General features: G+C 40.2%; 3 pseudogenes; all 3 read left to right on the forward strand.

The window, feature by feature from the left end:
* Positions 1-120: 120 nt before the first annotated feature.
* On the forward strand, positions 121-817 carry LOC145791890 (7-acetyl-epi-neemfruitin B aldo-keto reductase pseudogene; annotated as a pseudogene).
* Positions 818-2,906: 2,089 nt separating this feature from the next.
* On the forward strand, positions 2,907-3,603 carry LOC114322032 (7-acetyl-epi-neemfruitin B aldo-keto reductase pseudogene; annotated as a pseudogene).
* A 2,167-nt stretch (positions 3,604-5,770) lies between these two features.
* On the forward strand, positions 5,771-22,799 carry LOC114322031 (7-acetyl-epi-neemfruitin B aldo-keto reductase-like; annotated as a pseudogene).
* The last annotated feature ends 49 nt before the right edge of the window (positions 22,800-22,848 follow it).

The raw sequence follows: 22,848 nt of genomic DNA on the forward strand, positions 1-22,848 counted from the left end.
TTGAGGCCTGATTGAGGTTTTCCCTCCCTGACAACTCCCATGCTGATAATGATTCTATATATTGGTCTATGAACAAGATTTCATTGTGTGATATTATTAATCAACCAAGAACAATAGAAAATGGGAAGCATTCCAGCGGTTCGACTTGGTTCAACTAATGCGACAATTCCAGTAGTAGGCTTCGGAACGGCTGCTTGGCCTTTTGGTGCATCAAAAACCATGAAATAATCTATTCTGAATGCACCAAAACTTGGGTATAGGCACTTTGATGCTGCTGCAGTTTACTAGTCAGAGCAGACCCTTGGTGAAGCCATAGCACAAGCTCTATTGCTCGGCCTCATTCAATCTCGCACTGAGCTTTTCATCACATCAAAGGTTTGGTGCTCCGATGCACACCCTGACCGTGTCCTCCCAGCACTGCAAAATACTTTGCAGCAAGATAGATAATTTTCATTCATATACTAATAATTAACAAAGTTATACATACTACTTGATTTTGATTCTGTTTTATTACATGTATTTTAGGAGACTTGGACTGGAGTATTTAGATCTATATCTCATTCACTTTCTAATCAGCTTGAAGTTCGGGGGCTACGAGGCGACTTTCAGTAATAAGGACCTTCTTCCCACAGAATTCAAGGTTGTTTGGGATGCTATGGAGGAGTGTCATAAACTCAGCCTCGCCAAGCATATAAGAGTTAGCAACTTCTCTTGCAAGAAGATTCAACAGTTACTTCTCACATCAAAGATCCTTCCAGTTGTCAATCAAGTGAGTGTTCTATTTTTGATAGATGAAGTCCATCAGATTATGATATAGATCCAACTTCTTATTTCATCTCTTTAAATATGCTACCAAAATTTTTGCTATGTTTTAGAAGTTTTATCTTTGCAGTCGTATTATTTATTTTTTGGATCGTCAAAAAGAAAGTAAAATTTTATTAAAAATAATTAAACATTACAAAGGAAGAGAGAGAGAGAGAGAGAGAGAGAGAGAGAGAGAGAGTAACAAAGATAACAAGAAATCCCAACAGAAAAGATAACGTTGCCAAGTTGGCAACACAACATTCACAGCCACACTTCTAACATCAATTATCTTTCAGATCAAGCCAAAACAATTTGGACGGTTTAGATACGCTGCTACACCTTAGCCGCGAAGCACTGGATCCTTTCTCCTGAGGTTGCACCTTAGCCGCGCAACACGGGATCAAACCTTCACGTGCTGACGTGGCGGTGACCTAGCAGTGACCTGGCAGTGGCATGTTGATGATGTCACTATCACGCGTAGAATGACTCTCCTTCATTCTTCAGCCGCGCGTCAGGCATGTGTGGGCGACTATACTGACGCGCCAACTATGTTAACGGCGCGTGACAAGAGTGGGCTTCACTCTCCGTCTTCAGAGGGCGCATGAAAGCGCGTGCGTGCTCTTCTAGGGCTGGGCTTTGCTGTTCTGGACTCCTCTTCTCAAGGGCTTCCTCTCGGTATGCTCAAAAGTGGATTTTAGTCACTTTGAAATCTTGGCACTTTCGGAAAAAATTCAATTTTTCACTACCCGGGCTCTGATACCAATTGTTGGGGATCGAGGGCACACCAGGAAACACAACCAAGCAATAACACAAGAGTTTTAACGTGGTTCCGCAAGTCGCCTACGTCTACAGGCAGCGGATTTACTATATGAAGAGAAATGGAAGAATTACAATAGAAACACACTCTGATAATTGTTCGCTCTATCAACTCTCCCCTTAGCCTCTCTATTTGTAAATATTATAGATGGAGGTGGAGAGGCTAGCCTTGCATATGGCCAGCTATTCCATCATATGGCCAGATCATTTCTTCTCCTTTTGGTGGTCGTCCATGTTGGTTGGCAACATGCTGCAGCTCATGGAGAATCACCTTTGTAAGTTGGCAAGCTTGTGCACATCACTTGTAAAGGGAATCACCCCTCGCATGGGGTGATATCCAACAGTTATTGCTCCCAACTTCATACAGCATCAATATATGTAGTTATTGCTCCCATTTGCATCAAAATATGAAAAAGTTTATTCACCCAAAAAAGAATACGAAAACGAGATTGTGTACCAGTTAAGTAATAATAATAATAAAATTTAATAAACCCAAGGTCCCATGCAATTCTCATTCCTCTCATCTATTTAAAAAAAAAAAATTAAAAATGAGACTTGACTTGAACACCAAATCTAATGCCTTCACTTAATAATAGTACTAGCGGGTGACACAGACGATATGTGTGTAATTCAAATAAGTAAGAATAAAAATAAATAATAAAATGGTAATATCACGTCATCATTAGCATGCGATATCTCCAACTAATAGTAAATAAATACATAGAAAGTGAACCTCACATGTCAAATGTAACTAACAATCCAATAAATTTCATATCTTTATAGTGAAATTACTTATACTTGCATGTTAATAAAAATGACCTCACCGTTACATTTAAATTTTTCATAGATAATATGGTTTATAGTAGTCTCTTCATTTTCAATCAAAACAACCATTTTTATTTTCATAATTTTTAAAATGTCATTGACATTTTACTCTAATAATATTTTTGTAATTCTTTTTATTTAAAATATTTTGTTTATATTTGTTAAAAAAAAATCACAAAATCCAGGGGCACGTGACCCCGTGGTCCTTACGTGGCTCCGCCACTGGTCCCAAGTAAGTCCCAAGTAATTTACACCTGAAAATAGATTGCATCGAAAAGTTTTATAAAGTCAATAAAAAATTTAAATAACAAAAAAAAAAAAAACTCTTATTGACATTTTCCTTGAGGCCTGATTGAGGTTTTCCCTCCCTGACAACTCCCATGCTGATAATGATTCTATATATTAGTCTATGAACAAGATTTCATTGTGTGATATTATTAATCAATCAAGAACAATAGAAAATGGGAAGCATTCCAGCGGTTCGACTTGGTTCAACTAATGCGACAATTCCAGTAGTAGGCTTCGGAACGGCTGCTTGGCCTTTTGGTGCATCAGAAACCATGAAATAATCTATTCTGAATGCACCAAAACTTGGGTATAGGCACTTTGATGCTGCTGCAGTTTACCAGTCAGAGCAGACCCTTGGTGAAGCCATAGCACAAGCTCTATTGCTCGGCCTCATTCAATCTCGCACTGAGCTTTTCATCACATCAAAGCATTGGTGCTCCGATGCACACCATGACCGTGTCCTCCCAGAACTGCAAAATACTTTGCAGCAAGATAGATAATTTTCATTCATATACTAATAATTAACAAAGTTATACATACTACTTGATTTTGATTCTGTTTTATTACATGTATTTTAGGAGACTTGGACTGGAGTATTTAGATCTATATCTCATTCACTTTCTAATCAGCTAGAAGTTCGGGGGCTACGAGGCGACTTTCAGTAATAAGGACCTTCTTCCCATAGAATTCAAGGTTGTTTGGGATGCTATGGAGGAGTGTCATAAAATCAGCCTCGCCAAGCATATAAGAGTTAGCAACTTCTCTTGCAAGAAGATTTAACAGTTACTTCTCACATCAAAGATCCTTCCAGTTGTCAATCAAGTGAGTGTTCTATTTTTGACAGATGAAGTCCATCAGATTATGATATAGATCCAACTTCTTAATTCATCTCTTTAAATATGCTACCAAAATTTTTGCTATGTTTTAGAAGTTTTATCTTTGCAGCCGTATTATTTATTTTTTGGATCGTCAAAAAGAAAGTAAAATTTTATTAAAAATAATTAAACATTACAAAGGAAGAGAGAGAGAGAGAGAGAGAGAGAGAGAGAGAGTAACAAAGATAACAAGAAATCCCAACAGAAAAGATAACGTTGCCAAGTTGGCAACACAACATTCACAGCCACACTTCTAACATCAATTATTTTTCAGATCAAGCCAAAACAGTTTGGACGGTTCAGATACGCTGCTACACCTTAGCCGCGAAGCACTGGATCCTTTCTCCTGAGGCTGCACCTTAGCCGCGCAACACGGGATCAAACCTTCATGTGCTGACGTGGCGGATGACGTGTTAGTTGACGTAGCAATCCGGTTGACGTGGCCGTGACCTAGCAGTGACCTGGCAGTGGCATGTTGATGATGTCACTATCACGCGCAGAATGACTCTCTTTCCTCCTTCAGCCGCGCGTCAGGCATGTGTGGGCGACTATACTGACGCGCCAACTATGTTAACGGCGCGTGACAAGAGTGGACTTCACTCTCCGTCTTCAGAGGGCGCATGAGAGCGCGTGCGTGCTCTTCTAGGGTTGGGCTTTGCTGTTCTGAACTCCTCTTCTCAAGGGCTTCCTCTCGGTATGCTCAAAAGTGGATTTTAGTCACTTTGAAATCTGGGCACTTTCGGAAAAAATTCAATTTTTCACTACCCGGGCTCTGATACCAATTGTTGGGGATCGAGGGCACACCAGGAAACACAACCAAGCAATAACACAAGAGTTTTAACGTGGTTCGGCAAGTCGCCTACGTCCACAGGTAGCGGATTTACTATATGGAGAGAAATGGAAGAATTACAATAGAAACACACTCTGATAATTGTTCGCTCTATCAACTCTCCCCTTAGCCTCTCTATTTATAAACATTATAGATGGAGGTGGAGAGGCTAGCCTTGCACATGGCCAGCTATTCCATCATATGGCCAGATCATTTCTTCTCCTTTTGGTGGTCGTCCATGTTGGTTGGCAACATGCTGCAGCTCATGGAGAATCACCCTTGTAGGTTGGCAAGCTAGCTCATGGAGAATCACCTTTGTAAGTTGGGAAGCTTGTGCACATCACTTGTAAAGGGAATCACCCCTCGCATGGGGTGATATCCAACAGTTATTGCTCCCAACTTCATACTGCATCAATATATGCAGTTATTGCTCCCATTTGCATCAAAATATGAAAAAGTTTATTCACCCAAAAAAGAATATGAAAACGAGATTGTGTATCAATTAAGTAATAATAATAATAAAATTTAATAAACCCAAGGTCCCATGCAATTCTCATTCCTCTCATCTATTTTTAAAAAAAAAAAATTAAAAATGGGACTTGACTTGAACACCAAATCTAATGCCTTCACTTAATAACAGTACTAGCAGGTGACACAGACGATATGTGTGTAATTCAAATAAGTAAGAATAAAAATAAATAATAAAATGGTAATATCACGTCATCATTAGCATGCAATATCACCAACTAATAGTAAATAAATACATAGAAAGTGAACCTCACATGTCAAATGTAACTAACAATCCAATAAATTTCATATCTTTATAGTGAAATTACTTATACTTGCATGTTAATAAAAATGACCTCACCGTTACATTTAAAATTTTCATAGATAATATGGTTTATAGTAGTCTCTTCATTTTCAATCAAAACAACCATTTTTATTTTCATAATTTTTAAAATGTCATTGACATTTTACTCTAATAATATTTTTGTAATTCTTTTTATTTAAAATATTTTGTTTATATTTGTTAAAAAAAAATCACAAAATCCAGGGGCACGTGACCCCGTGGTCCTTACGTGGCTCCCCTACTGGTCCCAAGTAAGTCCCAAGTAATTTACACCTGAAAATAGATTGCATCGAAAAGTTTCATAAAGTCAATAAAAAATTTAAATAACAAAAAAAAAAAAAAAAACTCTTATTGACATTTTCCTTGAGGCCTGATTGAGGTTTTCCCTCCCTGACAACTCCCATGCTGATAATGATTCTATATATTGGTCTATGAACAAGATTTCATTGTGTGATATTATTAATCAACCAAGAACAATAGAAAATGGGAAGCATTCCAGCGGTTCGACTTGGTTCAACTAATGCGACAATTCCAGTAGTAGGCTTCGGAACGGCTGCTTGGCCTTTTGGTGCATCAAAAACCATGAAATAATCTATTCTGAATGCACCAAAACTTGGGTATAGGCACTTTGATGCTGCTGCAGTTTACCAGTCAGAGCAGACCCTTGGTGAAGCCATAGCACAAGCTCTATTGCTCGGCCTCATTCAATCTCGCACTGAGCTTTTCATCACATCAAAGGTTTGGTGCTCCGATGCACACCCTGACTGTGTCCTCCCAGCACTGCAAAATACTTTGCAGCAAGATAGATAATTTTCATTCATATACTAATAATTAACAAAGTTATACATACTACTTGATTTTGATTCTGTTTTATTACATGTATTTTAGGAGACTTGGACTGGAGTATTTAGATCTATATCTCATTCACTTTCTAATCAGCTTGAAGTTCGGGGGCTACGAGGCGACTTTCAGTAATAAGGACCTTCTTCCCATAGAATTCAAGGTTGTTTGGGATGCTATGGAGGAGTGTCATAAACTCAGCCTCGCCAAGCATATAAGAGTTAGCAACTTCTCTTGCAAGAAGATTTAACAGTTACTTCTCACATCAAAGATCCTTCCAGTTGTCAATCAAGTGAGTGTTCTATTTTTGACAGATGAAGTCCATCAGATTATGATATAGATCCAACTTCTTAATTCATCTCTTTAAATATGCTACCAAAATTTTTGCTATGTTTTAGAAGTTTTATCTTTGCAGCCGTATTATTTATTTTTTGGATCGTCAAAAAGAAAGTAAAATTTTATCAAAAATAATTAAACATTACAAAGGAAGAGAGAGAGAGAGAGAGAGAGAGAGAGAGTAACAAAGATAACAAGAAATCCGAACAGAAAAGATAACGTTGCCAAGTTGGCAACACAACATTCACAGCCACACTTCTAACATCAATTATCTTTGCAGCTGCTGAATACAACATTAATAAAAAAGTTATTCTCTGGTTGTGAAGCAACATCTTTGATGTTTAATCACCTCTACTTTGGCTCTAAGAAACTAGCTTCTTTTTCTTTTCTTTTTTATCAGCAAAAAGAAATTTTATTGATGAAAATGTTAGAGTACAAAGAGAACAATGATGCACAACAATAAAGAGATGCGAGTGTAAAGAGCATCACAGCAAAACTTAAATAATCCCAACTAGGATGACACCAAGAAACAAGCCGAATCATCGGCAAGCACCACGCCAACAAGTTGGAGAGAGACCAACTGAAACTGGAAAAAAAAAAAAACAAACAAAAAGAAAAAACAGAGGAAACAAAAGTAACAAAGAACACAAGCATTAATTCACCCCCTTTATCCCCCACTACAAGTTCCCAACATCTACATAAGCTCCACTCGAGTTCCTGCGACATATACTTGTGCACTCCCAAGTCATCCAAGCCCTTATCATTTCTTTTCCCCAACAACAGCAGCCATAGGATTCCAAGCTTAGGAAACCAACCTGCTACAGACAACACCAGCTCAGTAAACTCCTTATCCGCACCAGATTTAGCAACTCCTTTATGTGCATAGCCTTATTTGATTCAGATTTGAAATGAAATCGTTAACTGAATAAAACACCCCTTCAGTGTTGAATTTTACCCAGAAAGCAATCCTTGTTTTCACAAGTTCACACAATTCCTCCATATCAGGATGGCAACCATTGAAAACACATTTATTCCTTACTTTCCTTATTGACCAAAAAAATACAAGTGGGATTGCTCTTCCATATCTTCCTTTCAAAATTTTGTTTTCCCATCTATGTCCAGACCACCAATGCAATATTCCTTTCACTGAGCTAGGCATAGCCCATTGGATGCCCTACCAATTTAAAATTGCTGACCATACTCGCCAAATAGGTTAGCACATCAGCATCATGTGGTTCAAATCTTCAGACTCAGTCTTACAGAAAACACACAAAGTGTTTGCATTTCCACCTAATACACCAATGTGATGCAGAAAAACATAAGTTTTCAATCTCCCTTTCCAAGCTAACCAATCCATAACTTAACTTTTGGAGGAGTTACATTTTTCCACAACAAATCAGTAATAATTTTAATTGGGCCATGAAGGGGCTAAATGTGAAACGGGTTGGATCAAAGCCTTGGACCGGGCCAATCCATTAGACTCAAGACCTGAGAAGCAAGATAAGCAAGTGGGCCAGTCAGTTCAGCCCAATTACATCATCAACAAGTCCTCAAGCACTTGGGTCCAACCTGTGGTGGAAAGGTCAGTCCAGCCACGATACTGGTCTGGGTCGAACCGCAGGACCTAACCTTTAGATAGAATCCAAAGATGGGCCGAGCCCACACAAAGATATCATACTGGGCAGGCCCATCGCTACAAGTAATCCCATAGAGGGCCAAGCTGAGACACAACAATGCCGAGCCAGAGGAACACACCAAAGAAACGTGGAAGCTGTGAGTATATGCATGTGCAAATGACCACCTCAGCTGGTCCCCTACATCTAGAATCACAGAAACAGTTAATCAAAAGAATGTGGTTTGTTATCAGCATGACTACTATGAATATAGGCACCCCATGACAACTATCAGATGGTTCCCGACCTAGGGCAATGCTAAAGGGAAACTTGGCAGCACCAAATCTCCATGAAACCATCTTGGGCAACAACCAAGGAGTTCAATATAAACTACACTGACTTCACATTAAAGGTAACTGATCTAAGCTAAACCCTACCCACTAAAACTTAACTGTCTACACTTAAGCCCCGTTTGTTTTCAGAGATAGAATGGAGGGGATTGCTAGTGAAGGGATTGTTAGTGAGGGGATTGATAGTGAGAGGATTAAGTAAAATTATGTTTGTTTTGATGATAGATGTTAGTGTAGGGATTGTTAAATTATTTTTATATAAAATAATAAAACACATAAAAAAAATACAAAAACATTAAACATTAATGTTTTTAAAAAAATGGCCAACATGTAAAAAATTTTAAAAAAATAAAAATAAAATAAAAATTTCAGAAAAAATAAATAAATAAAATAATGATTTTTACTTAACAAAAAATACAAAAAAAATTAAACATTAATGTTCAAAAAAAAATGTCCGACATGTAAAAAAAAATTAAAAATTAAAAAAAAAAAAATTTCTAGTCCGCCGAACTATTTTTCTAATACCAAGTCATAGAGGCCCATCTGAATCCCATCTGCAAAGCCTATCTTAAGCCCTTCGGTTTATTAGTTCCTTCCTCAACTCTGTAAACAAACAGCACATTAAATGGGGCCCATAGCTATTCTAATCCCAATCCTCCTCTCTTACCCCAAAACAAACGGGGCCTTAGAGAGCACTTTGCTTCTTCTCCGATTACTCATTCCCACGCCGAAGGGGTTATCCGACCAACCCGGGTTGGGCAGCTCTGACGGTGCTCCTTACTGCAGGGCCTCAATTCCTAGATAGTCTAATCAAGTGTGGAGCTCCGATCCAGTTTCATCTAGTACGGTATTTGGTACGCACAGGCCATGAGTAGAATCACACCAACTATATGCAGAGGAGACGTTGTATTCACACCTGATGGTGAAGCCTTCCAGCTTAAACTGTCAACTTGACCCAATCTAATCTGTGGTATAACAGTTAAAAAGTTATAGTGCCTGGTCACCTCCTTTTCTTCCCAAGCAAATAAACTCCTTCTGGAAGACAAACCCCAATCATAAGAATTCCCCCTTTTATCATGGAACCATTTAAGCTGTGTTTTGTTGAGGGATTTGGGAAATAATTTGAAAAGGAATTTGGAAAGGGAAAGGGCAAGGGAAAAGGTAAGTAAAATATGAATAAAATATACCTACATTTCACCTATTTTCACGCATATTTTCCCTTTCCCTTTCCAAATCCCTCAAACGAACACAACATTAAGAGATCCCTCATTCTCTGTTAACTAGCTATAGAGTCTTGGAAATTCATCTTTAAAAATTCGACTTCCACACCAATTGTCCAACCAAAAATAACTTCTTCTCTTCTAAGAAACTAGCTTGAATTCAATCACCCTACAGTTGGTCATGTCACTTTAGAAAAAGAATTATCATTTTGAGAATATTTCAAATTGCCTCCAGTATAAAAAAATTTCTCAAGTGTTTTGCAGAACTCTCATGTTTTCTCCAATTTATCTACTTTCATTTGAGATGATTCTTTGATTTGTTAGTGTCTATTTTTCATTTATTTATTTGTAATTCCATTTCAAATATCGATCCTATATTTTGGGGTTAATTAATGTCATTTCTTGTAATAAAAATAAATAAATAAAAACATGTGATTTTTTAAAATCATACTAGTATGTTAATATGTATTATTGCATTGCGAATTGAATAATGAAGGTGGAGGTGAACCCAGTTTGGCAGCAAAAGAAGTTAAGGGAATTCTGCGAGAAAAAGGGTATCCATGTTACAACATACTCACCTTTAGGTGCTAGAGGAACAAGGTGGGGAACCAACCAAGTCATAGATTGTGAGACACTCAAAGTGATTGCTGATGCTAAAGGCAAGACTGTTGCTCAGGTAACATTTTATGTTTAGGAGACTTACGTGTAGGTCTTAGTATGTAGATTTTTTGTCCAATAGGTTCTATGATAATTAATGACATTTTTCATCAAACACTATTAAAAAATGTCACTAATTATTAATTTTCATGTAACAGTTTAAAAATTTTGTCACAAGAAATGTCACTAATTATAAGTTTTAGCAACAGTTTAAAAAATCATCATAAAAAAGTCACTAATTTTTAACTTTCAAGGACAGTTTAATAAATTTGTCATAGAAAAAGTCACTAATTATAAGTTTTAATGACAATTTATAAAAATCGTGAGAAAAAAACTTACTAATTGTCAATATTTAGCGACATGTGCAAAAAATCGTCACAAAAAATTATTTTTAGCAATGATTTTATTAGGACTTATTTTCAATAGGACTTTATAAGAATTAAGTTCAACACTATTAAGAACTATTTGTAATTTATTTTTATTTTTAGTCAAATACCTTGGGCGCTAATACCACATGTAAGAAATTATTGCAATGACAATAGCAAACAAAACGAGAGGATATGTTTACCACTCTTTCCATGTGTGAAAGGTTACACAAGCTTATAACCAATATCTATAGGTGACCAGGTAATAACAATTGACTCGAATTTCAATCCAATTAGAACTCCACCTATCACAAGTCCTATTGGGCACACTCACTAAAATTCTAGGGGAAGTTACGGGAAGATCCTTTGGACCGGACTTAATTCCTATGAGGTACTGACTCAAAAAGATTTAGCACATCTTCCCATTTTACCCTTGACATTTAGTCTAAACAAAGAAATCAGTTAACCGTTCTACTCTCTCTCTCTCTCTGTCACAACTGTTCGAATCTCTCTCTCTTAACCGACCACCGAAGACCATTTCTGATTGTCGGCGACCATCATCGACCTTCGATGACTCCTGGCCTTCATCTTTGACTGCCGGCAGTCATTACTGACCTCCAAACTTTGACAATATTTTTTTGTGTGGCCATTTTCCATCTCCACCATGTCAGTACCGCCAGTACCTCCTCAAACAAGGTGGCAACAAGAGAAAAAAAGAAGAATAAGGATGAAGAAAATGAAGGAGAGAGATGAGGAATCCTTACCAGAAAATAATTCTTCACATTCGCAGATTAACATAAAGAATCAAAGACAAATCTAGTAAAAAAATTTATGATTGATACATTCAGTGATAAATTTAACCACTGTCTGCTTGTTAAAAATTACAAAATCTCATCATCATCGTCACAAATCAACACAAGATTCAAAGGCATATTTAGTGATAAATTTATCATTGACTGTTTGTTAAAAAATTACAAAAAAAAATCTCGTCATCATTGTCACAAATCAACACAACATTCAAATACATATTAATGTCAAATTTATCACTAATAAACATATTCACTGATAAATTTCTCACTGATTGTTTGTTAAAAAATTATAAAAAGAAAATCTCATCATCATCGTCACAAATCAACACAAAGATTCAAAGACATATTCAGTGATAAATTTATCACCGATAGACACATTTACATAAATTTCTCACTGACTGTTTATTAAAAAATTATAAAAAAAAATTCTCGTCATCATCGTCACAAATCAACACAAAGATTCGAAGACATATTCAATGATAAATTTATCATTGATAGACACATTCATTGATAAATTTCTCATTGACTGATTGTTAAAAAATTACAAAAAGAAAATCTCATCTTCATCGTAACAAATCAACACAAGATTGAAAGACATATATCAGTGATAAATTTATCACTGATATATTAAAACCTTGTTTGCAACAGATTTTGAGAGAAATAAAGAGAGAGAGAGGGAGGGAGGGAGAGAGAGGCGCGATTTGGAAAATCAATGTTACTTGTAGTCGTTTGAAGTTGATTTCACAGTATAAACAACTAGATCAATGTAGATATAGGATGGAGTATTTGGCGATGGCATAGTGTAAATCGACGATGGCGAAGGTGGTTAGTAAACAGTGAAGGTGAATCAGAGCTAGTGAAGTATAGATCGGCGACGGTGGATATGGTTGGTGAATGATGGTGGTGGTAGTGGCTAGCGAAGGTGGTGGTGGTTAGTGACGACGGTGGTGGTGGTGGTGGTGGGTGGATGGCCATGGTCATGGCAACAGTGGTGGTATTTTCTAGAAAGAGAGAGAGAAAGAGATATGGACTGAAAATCCAAACCCAAACTAACATCACTGTATTTTGATGGCAAAAAACAAACAGAAAATGTGGCAAAAATAGGGGAAACAAAACAGGGGTAAAACGGTACAAAGAATAGAGCTCCAGGACTTATTGGTGCATAATACTAAACCATGAGATCATAGGTGACAATTTTAGTGAGATCACCTTCATTGATTTGAGTTTTATTAAACAAAACAAAATATGAGTTATGAAGTCCAAATTAGAATAATCTACAACAAATTCTTCTGTCAAGTCTATTCTATTTAGAGTATGAGTCTTCATATTATCTAAATGTTGCTACATTGATAGGTTTGCTTGAGATGGGTTTATGAGCAAGGAGAGAGCGTATGTAACGCCCTCAAAATAATAACATTAAACCATCAATTAAGACATTCATTGACATACAAAATATCCACATTCTTCTATTAATCAGAGTTTCATTACAAAAGTATTACATGTTAACAACAAAAGCAAAGTGCCCTACGGGCTTACAGCTTTCCAAGTTAACACTTGGTTACAACAAAAGAATGCTAACTCATCTATACATTAAGCCCTTGGCTTGAATATACATGTAATACATCAAAAGAAACTAAACAGCAAAAATCTGCTCGCATCTAGCCTCCCAAGCTATGACCTTAGAGGTGGCATGCTACCTGCACCTGAAAATGATATTCCCATATCGGGTGAGCCACAGCCCAGTAGAAATACACTAAACCAACCATGAACAATGACTAAAAGATTAGCAATTGATAGATGGCCAATACTGATACATCCACATAAACCACACTTCAGTTAAACGACTTATGAGTCCAAGTTACTTTTCATTTTCTCTTTTTCAATAGATACGCATATTAGCTCTATCACCATCACAACAGATATGTATAAGAACTATATCCCACATTCACAGATAAGCATATAAGCTACATCCACATTTCACAAAGATAAGCATATTAGCCCTATCTTCACTTCTCTAAACAAGCATATGAGCTGTATCTACACTTCTCAAAGATAAGCATATGAGCTCTATCTTCATTTCTCTAGACAAGCATATGAGCTGTATCTACGGAGTTCATCCCCCATCTTCTCCCGACACTATCTGGTTTAGAGGTACATCCCCCATCTTCCCCTAAACCGCGGAGTACATCCCCCATCTCCTCCTCTACACATAACGTATACAAACACATTGGTTCTATATACCATCATTCAATACATACAGTTAATGTATTTTGTCAACCGTCAAATTCCATGACACATTCCATTGATTAGTTTTCGTTTACCTAATCATCATGCATTGTCTACAACCATCACGACTATCCTCCACCGATAGCCCAAAGCAGTTATTTCTAAACAGAAAATAAATGCACCAATGGATATTCAATCAACATTTCATTTCGGTGAGTGATAAATAATTCAACTACACCCTTTAACCCCATACATTCCCAATCTCAACATTCCTATTTCATAACCTCATTTCTCACGATTAATTAACCCAATTAATCAAACAATGTAATTAGGGCATTTTCCATAATTAACATTACAACCCTTAAGGTCCCATTTTCATCAATGATACAACATTTATTCCATTTCTCTATGCCAAACATGCATCTAGGTTTATTATAAATAAAACCCCAACTTTTATAAAATTACACAAAAGCCCCAAACTTTCACAAAATTACCAAACCAACCCCAACATCTCAAAATACTAAAATTTAAAGACAAAATCCATAGAGAGGAGTAGGATATCTCTACCTCAAATCCGGATCCCCAAGGGAGAAGATGACAAAACTCAACGTGCTCCAAAACTCGAAAAGTTCGGATCAAAATATAGCCCTCGACGATCAACAACTTTTTTGTAAAGGCCAAAGATGAGCAAATCACTCCTACTAGATCAAAACCTAGAGAGAAGGTAGAGTCCTAGAGTGAGAGGCTCAACAATGGTGTTTTTAGAAAAGTAGGAGAGAGAAGAGAAAGTGAAAAAGTGATTTGAAAAGTCAAAACTTAGAACTTAAACCCAGTCGCCCCGCTCGAGCGTCCAAACCCCCGCTCGAGCGGCACTCACAGACTCCCGCTCGAGCGGCCAAACTCCCGCTCGAGCGCCGGATGCACTCTCCCAGCATCTCGACACAATAGGTCCCCGCTCGAGCGCTCGAAGCCCCGCTTGAGCGTCACTCACAACCTCCCGCTCGAGCGGTCAATCCCCCGCTCGAGCGTCCAACTCTGCACAGGAAATACTGGATGGGTGTATTCCCCGCTCGAGCGTCAAAACCCCCGCTCGAGCGGACAGTCAAAATCTGAGCAACTAGTTTTGGTTTCTAAACTCAACCAACCTGTAACAAACCTGCCCAACACATCCTATAACTCAAATACAAAGTAAGAAAGGATGTAAACAAGATAATGATCAACTACCAACATCCACGGACACATGTCCGGATCACTATACAACAAGGGTAAAATCCTGGATTGCTATAACCTCCCCCCCTTAAAGAATTTCGTCCCCGAAATTAAGCACAAGTTTTCAAAAACAGGTTTTTCTCCATTTTTAACAATGCTACATTTTAACATTCAAAAACTCGACCCAATACCGGTCATCCCATCTCTTATCAAGAGGCATTTCACAATATGTAAACAACATATGTACTTTCAACATGCATCAACATTACGCATTTCCTTTCTAATTTCAACAATATATTTCAACATATATAATGTTACTTTCAACTTCCATATGAGGTAAGTTCCAAAACATACTTTCAATAAATCAAAACATTTTCAATGTTTCACAACTTAAGACATATACAAAAGCTCTTAAGTTTAACAATAGTCCAAAATGTAAATACAAGATTATACAACAACAAACAAGTCCGGATATTTCTCGCGGACCTCCAACTCACGTTCCCAAGTGGCCTCCTCCACTCCGTGATGTTTCCACAAAACCTTCACTAAAGGGATGGTCTTGCCACGCAGGACTTGATCCCGTCTATCCAAGACCCGAACTGGTCTCTCCTCATACGAGGCATCCTCATCTACCTCTAAGTCGGTCCAATCTAATACATGCGATGGATCCGGCTCATACTTCCGAAGCATACTAACATGAAAGACGTCATGCACCCCAGACAACTGCGGCGGTAAAGCCAAACGGTAAGCGACTTCCCCAATCCTCTCAAGGATCTCAAAAGGGCCAATAAACCGAGGGGATAACTTCCCACTCTTCCCGAACCTCATCAAACCTCGCCTAGGTAATATTTTCAAGAAAACATGATCACCTACCTCAAACGCCAAAGGCCTCCTCCTACGGTCAGCATAAGATTTCTGACGATTCTGGGCTGTAACAAGCCTCCTACGGATAAGTTCAACTTTCTCCGTCGTCTCCCTAACCAACTCTGGACCCAATAAAGGTGTATCAGCCACTTCGGCCCAACAAACTGGAGACCTACACGGTCGGCCATACAAGGCCTCAAACGGTGCCATACCGATACTAGACTGAAAGCTATTGTTGTAGGCAAACTCCACCAATGGTAAGTGCCTCTCTCACGTCCCACTAAAGTCAAGAACACAACCCCGAAGCATATCCTCAAGGATCTGAATAGTACGCTCGGACTGCCCGTCAGTCTGCGGATGATAAGCTGTACTAAAGGTCAACTTAGTGCCCAAGGCACTTTGCAAACTCTGCCACAACCTAGCAGTAAAACGAGGATCTCTATCTGAGACGATCGTCACTGGGACCCCGTGCAATCTCACTATGTCCCGAATATACAAGTCGGCAAGATGGTCTACCGAATCTCTCACGCGCATAGGAATGAAGTGCGCCGACTTAGTCAACCGGTCTACAACCACCCAAATGGCGTCACTACCCTCTGAGTCCTCGGAAGGCCTACAACGAAGTCCATAGTGACATGCTCCCACTTCCACTCGGCAATAGGCAAGGGTTGCAACAAACCTGTTGGCCTCTGATGCTCGGCCTTCACTTGCTAGCAAGTAAGGCACTTCGATACGAAAACGGCCACATCTCTCTTCATACCCCGCCACCAAAACTGGCGACCCAAATCCCGATACATCTTAGTGCCTCCCGGATGCACCGCAAGACGTGAATGGTGAAACTCTCGGAGTACTTCCTCTCGGCAAGACTCCGGCACAAACAAACGGTCTCGGTATCTCACACTCAGGTCGGGATACACCGTCAAACCCTTCTCAACCTTCCCACCTGAGATTTTCTCTCGGAGGGATTCTACCTCAAGGTCACCTCTCTGTGCCTCTAACACTCTAGTCACAAGTGTAGGCTACGCGACAACGGAAAACAAGGCCGCAGCCTCAACAGATTCGCCCAGTAGCAAATCAAACTCGCCAAGAGCTCCCAACATCTCCCATTCTCGGATGGCAATACAAGCTACATCACTAATGGATTTCCTACTAAGGGCATCGGCCACAACATTGGCCTTTCCCGGGTGATAATGCAACTCAAAGTCGTAGTCCTCAATGAACTCCATCCATCTCCTCTGCCTCAAATTCAAGTCTCTCTGTGTAAACAGATACTTCAAACTCTTGTGGTCCGAGAACACCTCGAACTTCTCACCATAAAGGTAGTGCCTCCAAATCTTCAAGGCAAAGATCACTGCTGCTAACTCTAGGTCGTGTGTGGGGTAATTCTTCTCGTGAATTTTTAACTGATGTGAGCCATAAGCTACCACTTTCCCTTCTTGCATTAACACACAACCCAAACCCTCTCGCGAGGCATCACAATAAACCGCATAACCCAACCCTCTCTCCAGAATAATCAAAACCGGAGCGGTGGTCAATCTACCCTTCAGCTCTTGGAACGACTTTTCACAAGTCTCACTCCACACAAACTTGATCCCTTTCTGCGTCAATCTAGTCAATGGTGAAACTAGCCTGGAGAAATCCTTCACAAACCGACGGTAATACCCAGCTAATCCCAGAAAACTGCGGATCTCAAACACACTCTTAGGCTGTGCCCAATCCTGCACTGCCTCTACCTTGGATGTATCAACAGACACTCCTTCCCCGGATACCACGTGGCCTAAGAATTTCACCTCTCCTAGCCAGAACTCACACTTCCCAAACTTGGCATACAGCCTATGGGCTCTAAGCAACTCAAGCACCACTCTCAAGTGTTCCTCGTGCTCCTCCTCTGAAGGCGAATAGATAAGAATGTCGTCCATGAAAACGACCACAAATCGATCTAAGAATTCCCGGAAGATCCGGTTCATCAAGTCCATAAAGACTGCCGGTGCATTGGTAAGCCCAAATGGCATCACCAGAAACTCATAATGGCCATACCGCGTTCGGAATGCCGTCTTAGGAATATCCTCCTCCCTGACCCTCAACTGGTGGTAACCCGATCTCAAGTCTATCTTAGAGAAACAACGGGAACCCTTCAACTGGTCAAACAAATCATCTATATGGGGCATAGGGTACTTATTCTTGACCGTAGCCCGATTCAACTTCTGGTAGTCTATACACAATCTCAAGGCACCATCTTTCTTTTTAGCAAAGAGAGCCGGTGCTCCCCACGGTGAAACACTAGGGCGAACAAAACCTTTATCTAGTAATTCCTGGAGCTGAACTTTCAACTCGACCAACTCTGCTGGAGCAAAACGGTAAGGTGCCATAGAAATCGGCGCTGTGCCGGGCACTAGATCAATGGAGAACTCTATCTCTTGGTGAGGTGGCAAACTAACAAGGTCTTCGGGAAAGACATCCGAATACTCACAAACCACCCTCGGCAATACAAGCTGGGTCTCACCACTCTCACCACTCTCAAAGCTAGCAAGTAGACCACTAAGCTCACTTCGCCCTCGCGAATCATACCCCGGTGGCAAAACGCTACCAACCCGGTCTCCCAAGAAATAGAACCACTCCCCGCTCAAGGTACATAATGTGACCCTCTGGCGGTAGCAATCGATAACAGCCCGGTATGACGATAGCCAGTCCATACCCAAAATAACATCAAAGCCCTTCATGGGCATGACAACAAATGGAAAAGGAAGCCTATGGTCGGCGACCTCTATATCACAACCTCTAACACCTTGTTTCAAGATCAGTTCACCCCCAAGAGGTGACACTACACAAATAGGAGATGCTAACTGTGCTAACTCCAATTCCAAAACAGATGCAAATGCAGCAGATACAAAAGAATGAGATGCACCCGTGTCAATCAACACACTAACAACCGAGTTGCAAAACAGAAAAGTACCTCTCACTACCAATGGAGCCGGTACTAAATCCTGCGCGGTAACAGCATACACGCGCCCTGTGGGCCCCTGATCCCCCTGCTCACCTCTAGGAGCATACGACTGCTGTACTGACTGGGACGACGAAGCCCCCGGGTTGGCCCTCGAGGCCTGCACAGACTGAGCTGGCTGAAAACTCTACGTCTGCCTGGAACCAGACGCTCCCGAAGTGGCACTCAACTGCGGGCAAAACCTCTTCAGGTGCCCAGGCTGACCACACTGATAACAAGACAAGGACTGGCCCCTGCCCTGACTCTGGCCCTGAGGTCTAGCTGAAGAAGAAGTAGCCCACTGACCCCCTCCCTTCTACGGGCAAACCGAAACCTTGTGACCCAGCTGGCCACACTTGTAACAGGTGAAATCCCCCTGACCACCTCTCCCGGAGCCTGCACTCGGCACTGGAAAGATCGATCTAGAAACTGCACCCTGAGGCTGCTGAGGGTTATAACCCCTCTGTCTCTTGCCATCACCCTGGCCATCCTGGCCCCTCTTGGAGCCCCTCTGCTCTTCCTCCTCTTCCTGCATCATAATTTCCATATGAGCAGCATCATCTACCAGGTGTCTATACTCTCGGATGTAAGACCCACCAACTCTCAACTTGAGGCCCCGCCTCAACTTCCGCTCAAACTCATAGCAACAGCGTTCCTCGGACGCCACCAGTTCAGGTGCAAACTTAGACAGACTGGTAAAAGTAGCCTCAAACTCGGCCACTGACAAGCCCTGCTGTTTAAGCCGGCTAAACTGATCCCTTAGCTTCTCCCTAGCTGCTGCAGACAAAAACCTCTCCTGAAAAGCATTTACAAACGCCTCCCATGTACCCCCAACACGAGCCTTCTCGTACTTCCACCATTGACCCGCATCTCCCTTCAGCTGGAAGGATGCCAAGGTCACTTTCAGTGCTCCGTCCTCGATGCCAAGCATCTCGAACGTCTTACTCATTTGCTCTAGCCACTCATCAGCCTTCAGCGGCTCCTTCGGATCACCAATAAACTCATCCGGGTTAGACCGGAAAAACTCCCTCTTCAAGAACGAAGGCCCTGCCTCAGCTGCCTGATTCCCAGCTCTAAGAATACCCAAAGCTCCTGCTATCTCTCTGGCTAAGGCACCCATGGCCTGCTGACCCGCTGGCTCGGCCACATTGGCCTGGCCAACTCCCTCCTGCACAGCCGGAATCTCATTCGATAAAGGTACTTCCTGCCTCGCAGGTCTACCACGCCTAGCACCTCTTCCTCGTCCTGACGTCCTAATAAAAGTAGCACTGAACGTTAGCACATTCATAAATGTGCCGAAACTAAACAGTCACGTCCTAATGCATGGACAACTGTAATTCACTCCACGTAAGCACATAAACACATAAGCATTTACGAATTTCGTTTCCGGATAATGATAGTCCCGAGGCGTTACTAGAGTTCCGGTCAGAAACGGCATTGATCAAGTGCCTTTCCAACGAGACTCCCAGAAACCCAAGGATCCAATTAACATCCTAGAAATTAAATCCCATACCCAAATAAACACATAAGCATGTTATCAATTAAACACATAGCATATGACACTACATCTAAGTCTCTACCAAGCGAGACAAACCCATTGTGATACTAATCACTTCCCACGTACCCAAAGTATTCGAACCCGGTACGCTCTGATACCAAGTTGTAACGCCCTCAAAATAATAACATTTAACCATCAATTAAGACATTCATTGACATACAAAATATCCACATTCTTCTATTAATCAGAGTTTCATTACAAAAGTATTACATGTTAACAACAAAAGCAAAGTGCCCTACGGGCTTACAGCTTTCCAAGTTAACACTTGGTTACAACAAAAGAGAGCTAACTCATCTATACATTAAGCCCTTGGCTTGAATATACATGTAATACATCAAAAGAAACTAAACAGCAAAAATCTGCTCGCATCTAGCCTCCCAAGCTATGACCATGGAGGTGGCATGCTACCTGCACCTGAAAATGATATTCCCATATAGGGTGAGCCACAGCCCAGTAGAAATACACTAAACCAACCATGAACAATGACTAAAAGATTAGCAATTGATAGATGGCCAATACTGATACATCCACATAAACCACACTTCAGTTAAACGACTTATGAGTCCAAGTTACTTTTCATTTTCTCTTTTTCAATAGATACGCATATTAGCTCTATCACCATCACAACAGATATGTATAAGAACTATATCCCACATTCACAGATAAGCATATAAGCTACATCCACATTTCACAAAGATAAGCATATTAGCCCTATCTTCACTTCTCTAAACAAGCATATGAGCTGTATCTACACTTCTCAAAGATAAGCATATGAGCTCTATCTTCATTTCTCTAGACAAGCATATGAGCTGTATCTACGGAGTTCATCCCCCATCTTCTCCCGACACTATCTGGTTTAGAGGTACATCCCCCATCTTCCCCTAAACCGCGGAGTACATCCCCCATCTCCTCCTCTACACATAACGTATACAAACACATTGGTTCTATATACCATCATTCAATACATACAGTTAATGTATTTTGTCAACCGTCAAATTCCATGACACATTCCATTGATTAGTTTTCGTTTACCTAATCATCATGCATTGTCTACAACCATCACGACTATCCTCCACCGATAGCCCAAAGCAGTTATTTCTAAACAGAAAATAAATGCACCAATGGATATTCAATCAACATTTGATTTCGGTGAGTGATAAATAATTCAACTACACCCTTTAACTCCATACATTCCCAATCTCAACATTCTTATTTCATAACCTCATTTCTCACGATTAATTAACCCAATTAATCAAACAATGTAATTAGGGCATTTTCCATAATTAACATTATAACCCTTAAGGTCCCATTTTCATCAATGATAACATTTATTCCATTTCTCTATGCCAAACATGCATCTAGGTTTATTATAAATAAAACCCTAACTTTTGTAAAATTACACAAAAGCCCCAAACTTTCACAAAATTACCAAACCAACCCCAACATCTCAAAATACTAAAATTTAAAGACAAAATCCATAGAGAGGAGTAGGATATCCCTACCTCAAATCCGGAGCCCCAAGGGAGAAGATGGCAAAACTCAACGTGCTCCAAAAATCGAAAAGTTCGGATCAAAATATAGTCCTCGACGATCAACAACTTTTTTGTAAAGGCCAAAGATGAGCAAATCACTCCTACTAGATCAAAACCTAGAGAGAAGGTAGAGTCCTAGAGTGAGAGGCTCAACAATGGTGTTTTTAGAAAAGTAGGAGAGAGAAGAGAAAGTGAAAAAGTGATTTGAAAAGTCAAAACTCGGAACTTAAACCCAGTCGCCCCGCTCGAGCGTCCAAACCCCCGTTCGAGCGGCACTCACAGACTCCCGCTCGAGCGGCCAAACTTCAGCTCGAGCGCCGGATGCACTCTCCCAGCATCTCGACACAATAGGTCCCCGCTCGAGCGCTCGAAGCCCCGCTCGAGCGTCACTCACAACCTCCCGCTCGAGCGGCCAATCCCCCGCTCGAGCGTCAAAACCCCCGCTCGAGCGGACAGTCAAAATCTGGGCAACTAGTTTTGGTTTCTAAACTCAACCAACCTGTAACAAACCTGCCCAACACATCCTATAACTCAAATACAAAGTAAGAAAGGATGTAAACAAGATAATGATCAACTACCAACATCCACGGACACATGTCCGGATCACTATACAACAAGGGTAAAATCCGGGATTGCAATAGCGTACTTGTGAAGAGCTTGAACAAAGAGCGGATCAAAGAAAATCTTGACATATTTGATTGGATGCTAAGTCCCGAAGAGTCTCAGAAGATCGACCAAATTCCACAACGAAGAAGGTATCTTGGACTCTAGTTCATATTCGACCAAGGCCCTTATAAGTCTGTTGAGGAGTTTTGGGATGAAGAGATTTAATGTTTTATTAAAAGCTTCCTTCTAGTAATGAACAAGTTGGAGAGCATGTTATAACTTGTTAAGGTTATAATTTGAATAACAAATTTGTTGTTTTTGGTTTATTGTAACAGGACATTCTCAGTGTTCATCGATTATGAGGGGGTTAGATATATGTCCTCTTATTCCTACGCA

This window comes from Camellia sinensis, chromosome 5, assembly GCF_055761805.1.
Source record: "Camellia sinensis isolate YWXY chromosome 5, ASM5576180v1, whole genome shotgun sequence".
NCBI lineage: Eukaryota > Viridiplantae > Streptophyta > Magnoliopsida > Ericales > Theaceae > Camellia > Camellia sinensis.